At 43.1% G+C, this 12,014-nt stretch overlaps 1 protein-coding gene across 6 annotated transcripts in view; it reads right to left on the reverse strand.

Moving 5' to 3' along the window:
• EXTL3 (exostosin like glycosyltransferase 3) overlaps positions 1–12,014 on the reverse strand; it is a 105,726-nt gene that overhangs the window by 36,530 nt on the left and 57,182 nt on the right. For 3 of the 6 annotated variants that reach the window (XM_024569164.3, XM_024569166.3, XM_024569167.3), the window contains exon 2: positions 618–709. The gene's annotated coding sequence lies outside the window, so the exon portion shown is untranslated. The remainder of the gene's footprint in view (positions 1–617; positions 710–12,014) is intronic. The other 3 variants (XM_053912124.2, XM_045202746.2, XM_024569165.3) reach the window with 1 other exon arrangement.

The following is a 12,014-nucleotide window of genomic DNA, read 5'->3' on the forward strand; positions in this document are numbered from 1 at the left end:
AAAACACACTAAGTATAACTGGGGCACTCTAAAATGTAAAGTACTCCTTGATCTCACGAACTACCTTTAGCCTGAGAGATAAGACACAAACAAGAGCAAGGGTACTACCAGAAGGCCATATAAAATAAGCAGTACTTCACAGGCCCTCGCTCGCTCCAGCTTCTACCTTTGCTGAAGATGTATAGCTGTGAAAGGTTTGCTAGTTTTCTCTCCCTTTAAATAAAAATTAAAAGTTGATGACAATACTACTGAAAGGCATGAGTAAGTTGAGCAAGAGATAAAGACAACAAAAACCAAAAGATATCAGTCTTGGAAAAAGCTAAATTTGGATGATCTAAACTTGGATAATTAATAGCTGAGCAAATATCCCAAAGACTGTAGGTTAATATTCCACATTGGTTCCACATTTAATATTGGTTTAATATTAACCAAATTGGTTAATAATGTGGAAATATTAACCAAAAAGCACTATCCTTTTAACTCAAATGTTAAAATCTCTCTCTTTTCAAAAGGATATTCTCGGCATTTATGATCCAATCATAACAAAGGAAGAGTGGAGTGGAAGAAAAGAGAAAAGGTATAATCGAGGCAGTTCAGTTGAGTCCCTCCCCCCTTACCACAGGTTTCAGGACCCTTCCTTCCTCGGACTCACGCTGATTACATTTTAGCATGTAATTTCTTGAAATAGTGAGCTCCAGGGCTTGCTGTCCTGACAGAAAAAAAAAAGTGACATGCTATTAGAAAAATACTTAATAATGAAGGTTCTGTTAAAGAATTTATTTAGTGTCCACTATGAAAAGCCTTCCCTATGTATATAAGGTGACGAAATTAATGTCCAAAGAGAGAGAGACACTTTTAAGTGAAAGGGGGCACGATTAATAAATACTCTGGGACAACAGGCATAAGCGGGCACTCTCAAAGGCAAACCATCCACATATGTGGTTCTCTCCTTATGTGCTCTAAGAGGGAAGAAATCCAAACACTACGATGTAGAAGTCCACACAGAGACATTTACAGAGGAGATGATTCAGCGGGAATGGGCTCTGGAGCACACAGGGCCGGGGTGAGAAGTGCTGGAGGCGCAGAGGAGCCAGACGGTTGGGGGCCGCTGGGGCCTGAACCGTGGGGGCCGGGAGGGTGTACTATGTACATACTGCGCTCTCTGCTGCAGAGATGTTTGGGTTGCTCCTATTAAGGGCTCAAAAGTATATTACACAGGGTCTAAACAAAATGTTTTTTAAAAGTCATTTGGACACAGACGACACTTAATCTCATACCGCTGGTGCCACCAACTTACCTATAAACAGCTAGAAGTAGAAACAAATGTTCCAATGGAAACCAGTATTTCAACAGTGATTAAAAGAATTTATCCCCACCAGATTCCATCTCTTTTACCAAAACAAGGCGGAAGTGTTGTTAACGTCCAATAGCATGAACTCTCTTTTCTAAACAGCTAGTTAAATTATTTCAAGCACAAAAGAAAAAGAAAACCCTCAGTATCTCTTCTGTTGTTCTCTGGAAAATGACAGTGAAGGTAACAGGAGGTAGAAATAAATGTCACTGGAACAACGATAAGGAGCCAGAGATTTTTACTTCAACTGCCAGAGATTTTTACTTCAAAAGCAACATACACACCTTATTCTCAGTCATCTGCCACAGCACGAAATGCCTAACTTGTCAGCCTGCCCCTACAACGCATTCAACACACAGCAACCAGAATCATCCTCTTAAAACATGAATCAGACCACGCCTCTCCCCTTCTTAAATCTTTCAATGGCACCCATTGTGCTTCCAGGCTCTTCATAACCAGCTCCTCGCTGCCCGCCCAGCTAATCTCATTTGCCATCACTGTTCCACTTGCTCACTCAACTTTAGCTACACGGGCCTCCTTTCAATTTCTCAACAATACCAGCTCTTAACTGCCTCAGAACCTTTAGACTTACCATTCTTTCCATCTCAAATGCTCTTCCCTAGATTTTTCTCTGGTTACTCTCATTCTTCCGACCTTAACTTTCTTGATATTCCTATTTTAAGTAGCCTTTCTTCCTCCTTGACACTATGGAGGGATACTGCTGCATGACGGGACTGCCGTCTGTCTCGCATGCTGGACCTGGTCCAGCACGGAGGCCGCCTTCCACAAACCCCCTTAGAGGCTGTCTGATGGTAACGGATGTTCATTCTGACATAAATCGGCACCCTTGCTTTGCCTCCTGCTTTGTGCTGCTTCCTGGAACAACAGGTTGTTGCCCTGACCTGGGCAAGCGTGTGAAGTTACTTTCTGTACCTTGCAGCATCATGTCCTAGTACCTGTGACTACTCCCCCCTTCACCTATATGATTCTTTGGCACCTGCCAAGCAGCGCAGGGACCCACTGCGCCTTGCAGCTGCCCAAGACATGCCTCGTCTATGACTTCCCCTTAATAAACTCAATTAGCTCCCAGACTGGAGTAGCCTGCCTCTTTCACTCTTTCGCTGCCTTCCATTTACAGAGGTAGACTTTCGCTCTCATGGCTTTTCCCTGGGTCTGCGTGCACTAAAAGACACTTTCTAGCATCTCTCTATTGATTTTCTTAAGAATAGTATCTTTTCATTTATTTATTTATTACCTGCCTTCCCCACCAAAACCTAATCCTTGAGGGCAGGAAATTGGCTGCCTGGATCACCACTGTATGCACGTACAGTGCCTGCCACACTGTAAGTACTCTATAAATATCTGGTAAATGAGTGAATGAGATCACTGATCACATCTGCACTCTACCAGCTCCCAGCTTTTCCCTTGATTTCCCACAAAACTGTACTTCCTGGTGTTTAACCCATTTCCCTGACTTACTCTCCTGTTGTGCTTTGCTGGTACCCAGTTTTCCTCCGATCTCACATAGGAAGTGCTCCCAAGGCTTTCAGCGTCATCCAGTGATGAATCCAATCATGTAAATGGCTTCAACTACCAAAGCTACTACTCCAGCCCTAGCCTTTCTGTTTTGCCCTAAGAGACCAGTATTGCCAACATCTGAAGGATACCTCTCCAAGAATATATCATGGTTACTCTGTGATTGCAGAAGCTTCCTCTTTCCAGTAACTTACAGCTCCGCCCACGATACTACACTCTTGTAGTCTTATAAACTAGAAATAATGAGAAATACAGGAAAGAGTACAGACCCCAGAGCCAACCAGACCTGGACCAAATCCCAGCTCTGTAAACTATTAGATGGTGCATTAACCATTCTGAGATGCAGTTGTTTCATCAGTAAATAGATAACACTCGTGTTCAGGATTGCTATAAAAATTAGAAACAGTAAACAAAATACACCCTACGCAGCACCTGATACAGTGTAGGTATATATATATATATGGGTATATATGTAATTCTATAAAATGTATTTATATATGGTAGTGGTATGACCTGTCTCATTTTATGTCATTGTTGACTGATATTTTAACTCCACTTTGTTTTCATGCTCTGAGTATTAGCCCTTATTACTAACAGAATTCATGCTTGTTTAGATTCACCCATATACTTACCAATTTCCTCACTCAGAATTCCACTCCTTTTGCATTTCGTTCCTTCCCCCTGGTTATTGCATTTTCCCTGACCTAGTTCCTTCAGTGAGAGTCTGTCAGTGCTAAACTCTTTATTTTATCAGTAAATCTTCAATAATGATCTACCAGGGAATACAATTCTAGGTTAACAATTCTTTTCTTTTCTTAGACCAACACTGCGGAATCCTCTGGATTCATCACCGCTGCTGAAAATGAGATGTCAGTCTAAGTATTGTACCTTGGGGATAATCTAACTTTTCACTCTTCCTCTTCACTAAGATCTTCTCGTCTTCGGAGTTCTGCACGTGTCTACATGTGGAATTGCGGCAGAAGCAGAGATACTCAGCTCTCATTGTGTTACAGAGCAAGAGGGTGGGGGTGGTTCACAATAAATTATTACAGAAAGGATTCCGCCTTTCTGTCTCTGGAGGTTCCTTCCCCCCACGCCCACCTGCTAGGTTCGCAATGCCCGCCGCCAGAGGAAAGACGTCTCTCAATGCCAGAGACTGGTGAAAAGGAAAGGAATTGTTTATTCAAAAGTTACACAAACTTAGAATAATGACCTAATGTCTTCAGTAAGATACTAAAGTCCTCTAGAATACCCACAGATGCACAGTCCTTCCCTCTCCCTGTGCCCAGTCCGGGGTACCGTGTCTCAGGAAAAGTAGAAGTCCGTGATTCAGGCTCCCGGCACCATCAGCTGTGTGGCTGCTGCAATCTCCAGTTAATCCAAAGCCATGTGGCACCTTCTCATGGCCCAGCAGCAAGAGTCCTTTCTCCCCTTTCTCTATGGCTGCAAAGTCTCTCCTGCTGCCTAAGCCGCGTGGCAAGAAGAAACACTCCAAAACCTCGTGGTCCTCTTTACTCTCCTTCAGAACCGCGTGGTCCTTTTCCCCACTTCAGAACCACATGGACCTCTATCTATCTACTTGCTTCAGAGCCTCGTGGTTCACTCCTTCCTTCAGAGCCACATGGTCTCTTCTTCCCTTCAGAGCCGCATGGTCTCTCTTCTCTTCAGAGCCACATGGTCTCTTCTTCCCTTCAGAGCCACATGGTCTCTCCTCTCCTATGGCTCCCAGGCCTAGGTTTAAATCCCAGTTCCCATCTTCCTTTGCAGCCCATTTCCGACTCCTCCTACAGTCAGCTACACCTGCCAGCATCCCTGTATTCTTCCAGCTTTACTGGGCTGCCATAGTAAGTCTGGGCAGGTGTGGCCCCATGGCTTGGAGCCAATCATCTCCAAGCTCTCACGCAGGCCCTGTAACCAGGGGGAGTTGCTTCCCAGTCCCATCTTGGGTGGAAGTCACTCCCATCTCCCTGGCTCAAAGCAGGGCCACAGCTATTTAACATATCCATGAAACCAGTTAAAGGTTATAGATATGTTAAATGACTGCCAGGGGTTAGCTACAAAGCTCTTGCTACCCAAAACAGCTCTGAATGGCCCTGTTCCATGTGTCCCATCCCCCCGGCTCAGGCCTGTAGGGGTGAGGACATCCTATATACATTTTTCTAATGTTTCCGGGACACCCCGAGTCCTGGACCCCATTACAAATCCCTTCTTGGGGCCCTCCTCTTGGCTGCACCCTGCTTCAATTGTACTTTGATTCTTAAGTACTTTCTGTTTCATGTTTTTCACTAATCTAGAAAGTTCTCAGCCACTGTCTCTTTAAATATCACCTGTCCCTCATTCTCTCCTTCTAGAACTCCTATTAGTGGGCCAGATATCAGTCACATCTCCTCTTTCCATTCTCCATGTCTTTAAACCTGTCTTTTATATTTTCTCTTTGTCTTTTGTGCTATCTTCTGGAAACTTTCTCAGATCTATCCAGTTTAGGAGGGGTCAGGAAATTTTTCAGTAAACAGTAAATATTTTAGGTTCTAGGGATCACATAGAGTATACGTTGAATATTTTCTTTTGTTGGTTTTTTTTTTTTAAACAACCCTTTAAAAATGTAAAAACCATTCTTACCAGGAAGGCTATAAAAAACAAGCCACATCCCAGATTCACCCCACGAGCCACAGTTTGAAAACTCCTGACCTACTTCATTAATTCTTCCTCTGTGCCTAAGCTGCCGTTTACCCTGCCCCTGGGTTATAATGTCAGTGACTGTTTTACATTTGCTGAGGCTCTGCTGGCTCTTTTTTAAATGCTTATTTTTATGATGGCACCTACTCTCGTGTTTTCTACCCCTTCCCTTCACGTGTTCGGTTTGTTTTATCGGCTGATCCTTACTTAGAGAGGAAGGGTAGAGTGCTTCCTCGCATGGTTGATAATTCTGTATGAAGTTCACTGGGGGCAGTGCTTTTGTTTCCGGGAAGCCTATGTGGTCTGGGTTGAGGACATGTCCCTCCAGAACAGCTTGTGTATTCCAGCCGCTTCTGTCACGTCGCCCACCTTAGACCACTTTGTATGTCTCGGCCCTGCCGGGTCTTTGATCTTGAACCATTTGTAAATCTGAACAAAACCCCTATGAAGGGAAACTCATGGTCATGAGTTCTCGATGGTTATTCCTTTCAACAACCAGTCCCGCATCCGTGAGAAGAAAACCATCTCTGCGTGCTCACAGGCAAATGTTTTTCTAGCCCGTCTACTCCTGTAGTGAAGGTTTAGCCCTTTGAAACGCCACACTCTTCTCTGGCACCACTCACAGGCCCAAGGCTTTTGTTCTCGCCTCCCTGAAAACTAAAACGCAAGGCACTAAGACTGGCAAACACCCTGGGGCCGTCCCATCAGTCTGCTCTTCTGCTTTGCAATCCCCAGCCTCCCCTGACCCCACCTTACTTTACTTTAACGAGGGTTTACCTTTCCTCCTTCAGGGCACGATGTGCACTTTGTGGCAGGGGATTTTTATATGTATTTATCGAGTCTGCTGTTCTGCCAAAACCAGAGATCTCCTCCAGTCTTTGTCTATGCATGAATATGTATCTCCTGTCCTCTTTTGTAATCTGATTTTTCCACTTGGATTAAGAACAGTCTAACATCCCACATCATTAGACAGTCCACTGGGTGATCATTAATAGTTGAGCATCATCCCCCAATCCAGAAAGACCATAATTTACTTAGCCAATCCCCTTTTGTTAGACGTTTACGTTGTTTCCAATTTTTCATGGTAGTCAATGCTGTAACAACTATACTTGCAGCAACCTTTGCAGACACCCCTGCTTATTTCCTTAGAATCTTTTAACATGAAAGGCTGGGTCAGAGCAAGAACATCTTACCATCTTTAAAATTACTGTCTACTGGAAAGAAGGCCATTCATCCTCCCACCAACAAAACAGAGAGCACCCATTTCCCAGCAGTGCGCCAGTCGGGTGTGACAGAAGCTGTTCTTCCTCCCCACGTACCCATTTGCTCCCCTACATTTCTCATTCACTCTGCCGCATAGTTTGGTTGGAGTCGTACGTCCAGTTCTCGCCAAAAGAAATGCGAGCACAAGTCACGCGTCACTTCCAGTACAAGGCAGTTTAAAACAAGTATGGACTCTTTCTTCTTCCCACCACTGGGGAGACTGAAAGCAACAAATTCTAAAACTTCAAGTGGCAAGACAGAAACCACCCATACCCCTGAGTCACCCTGGAAGGACAGCCGCCTAACCCAAATCAAATGTGAAGTGAGACAGAAACAAACTTTTATGTTAAGTCACTAAGATTTCTGAGTCTACTGCTAAGGTTAAACATTAATTAACTTAATCCAACTGAGTGTCATTTTTTAAAAATCCTCACCTGAGGATATATGTGTTCATTGATCTTTACGGAGAGAGGAAGGGGGGTGTGGTGGGGGAGGGGGGGAGGGGGGAGGGAGGGAACACCAATATGAGAGAGAGACATCGATCGGTTGCCTCCTGCAAGTGCCCAGATCAGGGCTCTAACCCACAACCTAGGCATGTGCCTGACCAGGGAACAAACTGCAACCTTTTGGTGCAGTGGACAGTGCTGAACCAACTGAGCCAACCGGCAAGGGCTGAATGCCATTTTTTAACTTGACAGTTTATTGATAAAATGTCATTCTATGTTTTCATTTACCTTCCTTACTACTGGAGGTCAAACAATTTTTGTTCATTGATCCTCTGTGTTTCTCTTTTCATGTACTACCAGTTCACATGTTTTGCCAATTTTTCTATTTTTAAAACTGCTCTTTACCACATTAGTCCCCGATTACATCAGTCTTCTGCCTTACTTTCGAGATCCTCCATAACCCAGGTTTGCTCTACCTGTCTCCTCTGAGTGAACTAGACTGTGTACATTCAAATCGTGGCTCTTTGCAAGCACTTTTCATGCACGACAGGAGCTGGCTCAAGCGGTGCCTTCTCCAGTCTTCCCCATCGCACTCCAAGCAGCCTCACTGACCGACACTTGGAATGGCATTCCTCCTCCTTTCCACTTACCCACTTATTCTAAGGGGCCACTTAAAGTCTTACCTCTTTCACAAAGTCCGCTCCAGCTACACTGGATTTTTCAACTCTCTAAACTCCCAGTATCAGGGAATGCAGAACTTCATTGTTCATTAGTTTCATTGAAAGAATTTATTTCTCTCCAGTTAGATTAAAAACTCCTTATAGGAAAATACTTTTATCACCACTTTTGAAATTCCTCTTCAGAATACCACCGAGTGCTGGGTACCAGGTAACTGCCCAATACATAACGATAGTTGAAAGTCTTAGTTTGCATTTTCATTCTCAATTGAGCTTGAGATTTACAGCCTATACAGTCTTGGTTCAAGAAAAATAAACATTGTGAAATAAAAAGAATTTCACATCTAAGAAGAGGCTTGAAGGCCTTGGACATGCAGCTAGACTATCCGGCTCGGGACGCAGTGTTGAGAATTTAAGAACGTGGCATCATTTCCTCCTTATAGTGATGGTGAAAACCCCTACATACACCCAGGGGTATTTGGGGATTGAATAGGATATAGTACAGATGAAAATGTGTGGGCCACAGCTGAGCATGCTGACAGGAAAATCTACATATGAGATGCTTACAATAAAAACTAAAAACAAACTCTCAAATCAACAACCCTACTACTCCAGGGTTACCATAGTAGAAATTCTACTTTAGTTCTACTACAATAACCCTGCCATAGGGTTACTGAGTTATACACTAGCTCCTACTTCAAGAATGTAGAAAAAGAATAAAGTAAGCAGAAGCAAAGAAACAATAAAGAGCAGAAATCAATGAAATAAAAAAACAGAAAAATAAGAGAAAAATCAGTAAGAGAGATTGTGGAAAGCAATATGGAGTTACCTCAAAAAATTAAATACGAAACTGCCTTATGACCCAGAGAGATTCTACTTCTGGGAACCACCAATTCGAAAGAATATAAGCACCCCTAAATTCACTGCAGTGTTATTCACAATAGCCAAGATTTAGAAGCACCCCAAGTGTCCATCAGTAGATGAGTGGGTAAAACAACATGGTATGTTTACACGATGGAATACTACTCGGCTGTAACAAAGATAATTTTACCCTTTGCAACAGCCTGGATGGACCTGGAGAACATTATGCTAAGTCAAATAAGCCAGTCAGAGAAAGACAAATACCATATGGTCTCACTCATCATACATGGAATCTGATGAACAAACTGAACTAACACACAAAATAGAGACAGACTTGGAGATAGAGAACAGGCTGACAGCTCTGGGGGCGGGGGATGGAGGGATCCAGCACAAAAGAAAAAGGACTCATGGACATGGACAACAGTGTGGTGACTGCAGGGGACAGGAGGTGGGTGGAGGTAGAAGAGGGTATAAGGAGGATAAATAGTAATGGGTAAAAATACAATAAAAAATGGAGAGAGAAAGAGTTTTGACAAACCTGCAAGACTGACACAGAAAAAGAAAAGGGAAAAGACACAAATTACCAACATCAGGAATGAAACAAGGACTATCCCTACAGTCCCTGTAGGTGTTAGGGTTCAGAACCAGTCACCCCAAGATATGACTCTGCGGCATGCTGGTTGTTTTGAGCTAAGGGCAATTTTAGCTTCAGGCTCAAGAGTAACTTCTGCCCCTCTCTTAACCACCTATAAGAATTTTAATTAGGAGCCTTGCCCATAATAGAGATTATCAGAGATGACCTCTTCTGATCTACCTATAGGGCAGGGCAAACTTCTACTTACTAAGCATCTGTTCTTCTTATCACCCTGAGATTACCCTTTGAAGCTCCCAAGGCCTGTTGCCTCATCCCTAGCTCAGGATGCCTTCTGTAACCATTTTCCCTTTCTGTCTTTGAACTTCTCCTGCTTGCAGGGCCTCTGGCTCTCTCAAGTACGCAGGTTTCCCATACACACGTATGTATTAAATTTGGTTATTTTCTCTTGCTAATCTCCTTCATGTCTATTTGATATTAGACCAGCCAAAGGAAACTTGAGGGTAGAAGAAAATTTGTTTTTCCCAATATAGGCATTAAAAAGACAATATGGGAAGACTATGAATAACCCCACCCAAAACTTAAATTAAATAGACCAATTCCTTAAAAAACGTGAAGTACCACAATTCTCACAATATAAATGATATAATTTGGCTTGTAAACTATTCAATAAATTGATCTCATAATTTTAAAACTCCCAGAAATCTCCAGTCCCAGATGTTTTCAATGGAGAATTCTACTAAATGTTTAAAGAATAAACACCTATTCTGCACAATCTCTTCCAGAAAAGGGAACACTTCCAAGTTCACTTTATAAACCTGGCATTACCATGATACAAAAACCAGACTAAGCCAGTACCAGATAAAAACAAAACAAAAAGCCCAACTATACACAAGTATCTCTCATAAATATAGGCACAAAAATACCTAACAAATTCATGAACAAAATTCAATAACATATAAAGAGAATTAAACTACACTGCCTCTCAGAGAGGAGTACTAAGTAGGAGAGTGTTATTTTAATGTAGTTAATCTTATCCAGAAGCATGAACGGTCTCTCCATTTATTCACACCTTCCTTTATTTCTCCTACCGGTGTTTTGTCATTCACACCACCCCCACATCTCATATTAAGTTAACTTGTATCTTATGTTTTTTTTCTTGTCCATTCTCTTGGTTGTCCATCCCATCAGCTCTTTTTCCGATTCCTTTCACCACTCCTTAAATACAGTTGTTCCTCATGGATTTATCCTTTGCCCTCCTCTCTTCCTCTGTCTTCACTACTAGAGCTTGCCAATTAGCTGCCCTAAATGGAAACTCTCAAATTTACCTCTCTGACCTGGACCTCCCTCCTGAGTTCTCTCTTCCAATGGTGAGCAACACAGACGTCCACACCTTAATGTCCCAATGGCAACGAAGGTACATAATGCATGTAAAAAGCTACTGTTTCAGGACCTGAAGGGATGACCCACCCTGACTCCAGGAGACCACAAGCATCCGACCTCTGTGCCCCAGGAGGACTGCAAGCAGCCAAGGTGGCAGCCACCCGGGACACAGATAAACCGGACACAGATAAGAATCTGTGGTCGGCAAATGAAAGAATGCTAGGAAAACTAGAATGCAGCTTTTATCTGATTAACCTTTTCTCTGAATTCCAAACTCCTTACCTACCTTTTTCCTGAATTCCAGACCCCTTACTTACACTCCTTTTCTCCTTATAAAAAAGGTCAGCTTGAAATGAAAAGCAAGATGGCCTTTCAGAGTACATATGGTACATAATCCACTGTCTTCTCAGACCATGGGTGTGAATAAAGCGCCCACAGAACTAAAATCCTTGTCTCTCTCTATCGGTTCTGGTAGTGACAGGCAGCACAAATGCCAACTCCTCCGATTTCAGTTTCGGGAGTGTCTTCTCCCAGCAAAGAGGAAAAACATTTTCAAAATACCTGTCCACAGTTAAGAGATTTGTCATTCAGATCATGGCTGATGGCCTACTCTTTACTCTTTCCCTACTCAAAAATAATGTTTGCTCATAAATGGAAAGCAGAATTCTTGATCTGCTACCCACTCGCTTTAGGGCTGCAAACACACTGTGCTCCTGGAAAGCTAAAATGGTAAATAACGCAAAAGTCCAAGCGGTAGGCTGTGAAGTCAGCCGCAGAGGAGCTGAAATTCAGAATCCTGCGTATACCGCATTCTCCCTTCACCTCCTCAACGTACCAAGGTCCTCTATCATCTCCTCCACTCTGCAGAGTCTTCTCACACAGGCAAACTCTGTATCACGGGAGAACTACCTGTGGTCAGGACCTTGCTTTCATACCAGCCATTCTCCTGACTTTTCTTCTCTAAATACTAGAACACTCTGATACTGAAACTTGCTCTCATGGACTTGAGATAGTTCTCTGTTAACTTAGGGGTTAATGCCTTTCAATGAAGTTGTATAATTTTCTTCACGCAAAAGCAAAACCAAACTGAGCTGAGGTAAAACATCCTAGGAAGAAAAAGCGAGCAGAGGGAGAAATAAGGGAGTTGCTGGTCCCACCTGGGCCGCTGCTGCACATTACATCCGAAAGACAGGAGGGGACAGTGGGGCAAAAGAGAAGCGAGACACTTT

The sequence above is a fragment of the Desmodus rotundus genome, chromosome 9 (genome assembly GCF_022682495.2).
Source record: "Desmodus rotundus isolate HL8 chromosome 9, HLdesRot8A.1, whole genome shotgun sequence".
In the NCBI taxonomy this organism is placed as follows: Eukaryota; Metazoa; Chordata; class Mammalia; order Chiroptera; family Phyllostomidae; genus Desmodus; species Desmodus rotundus.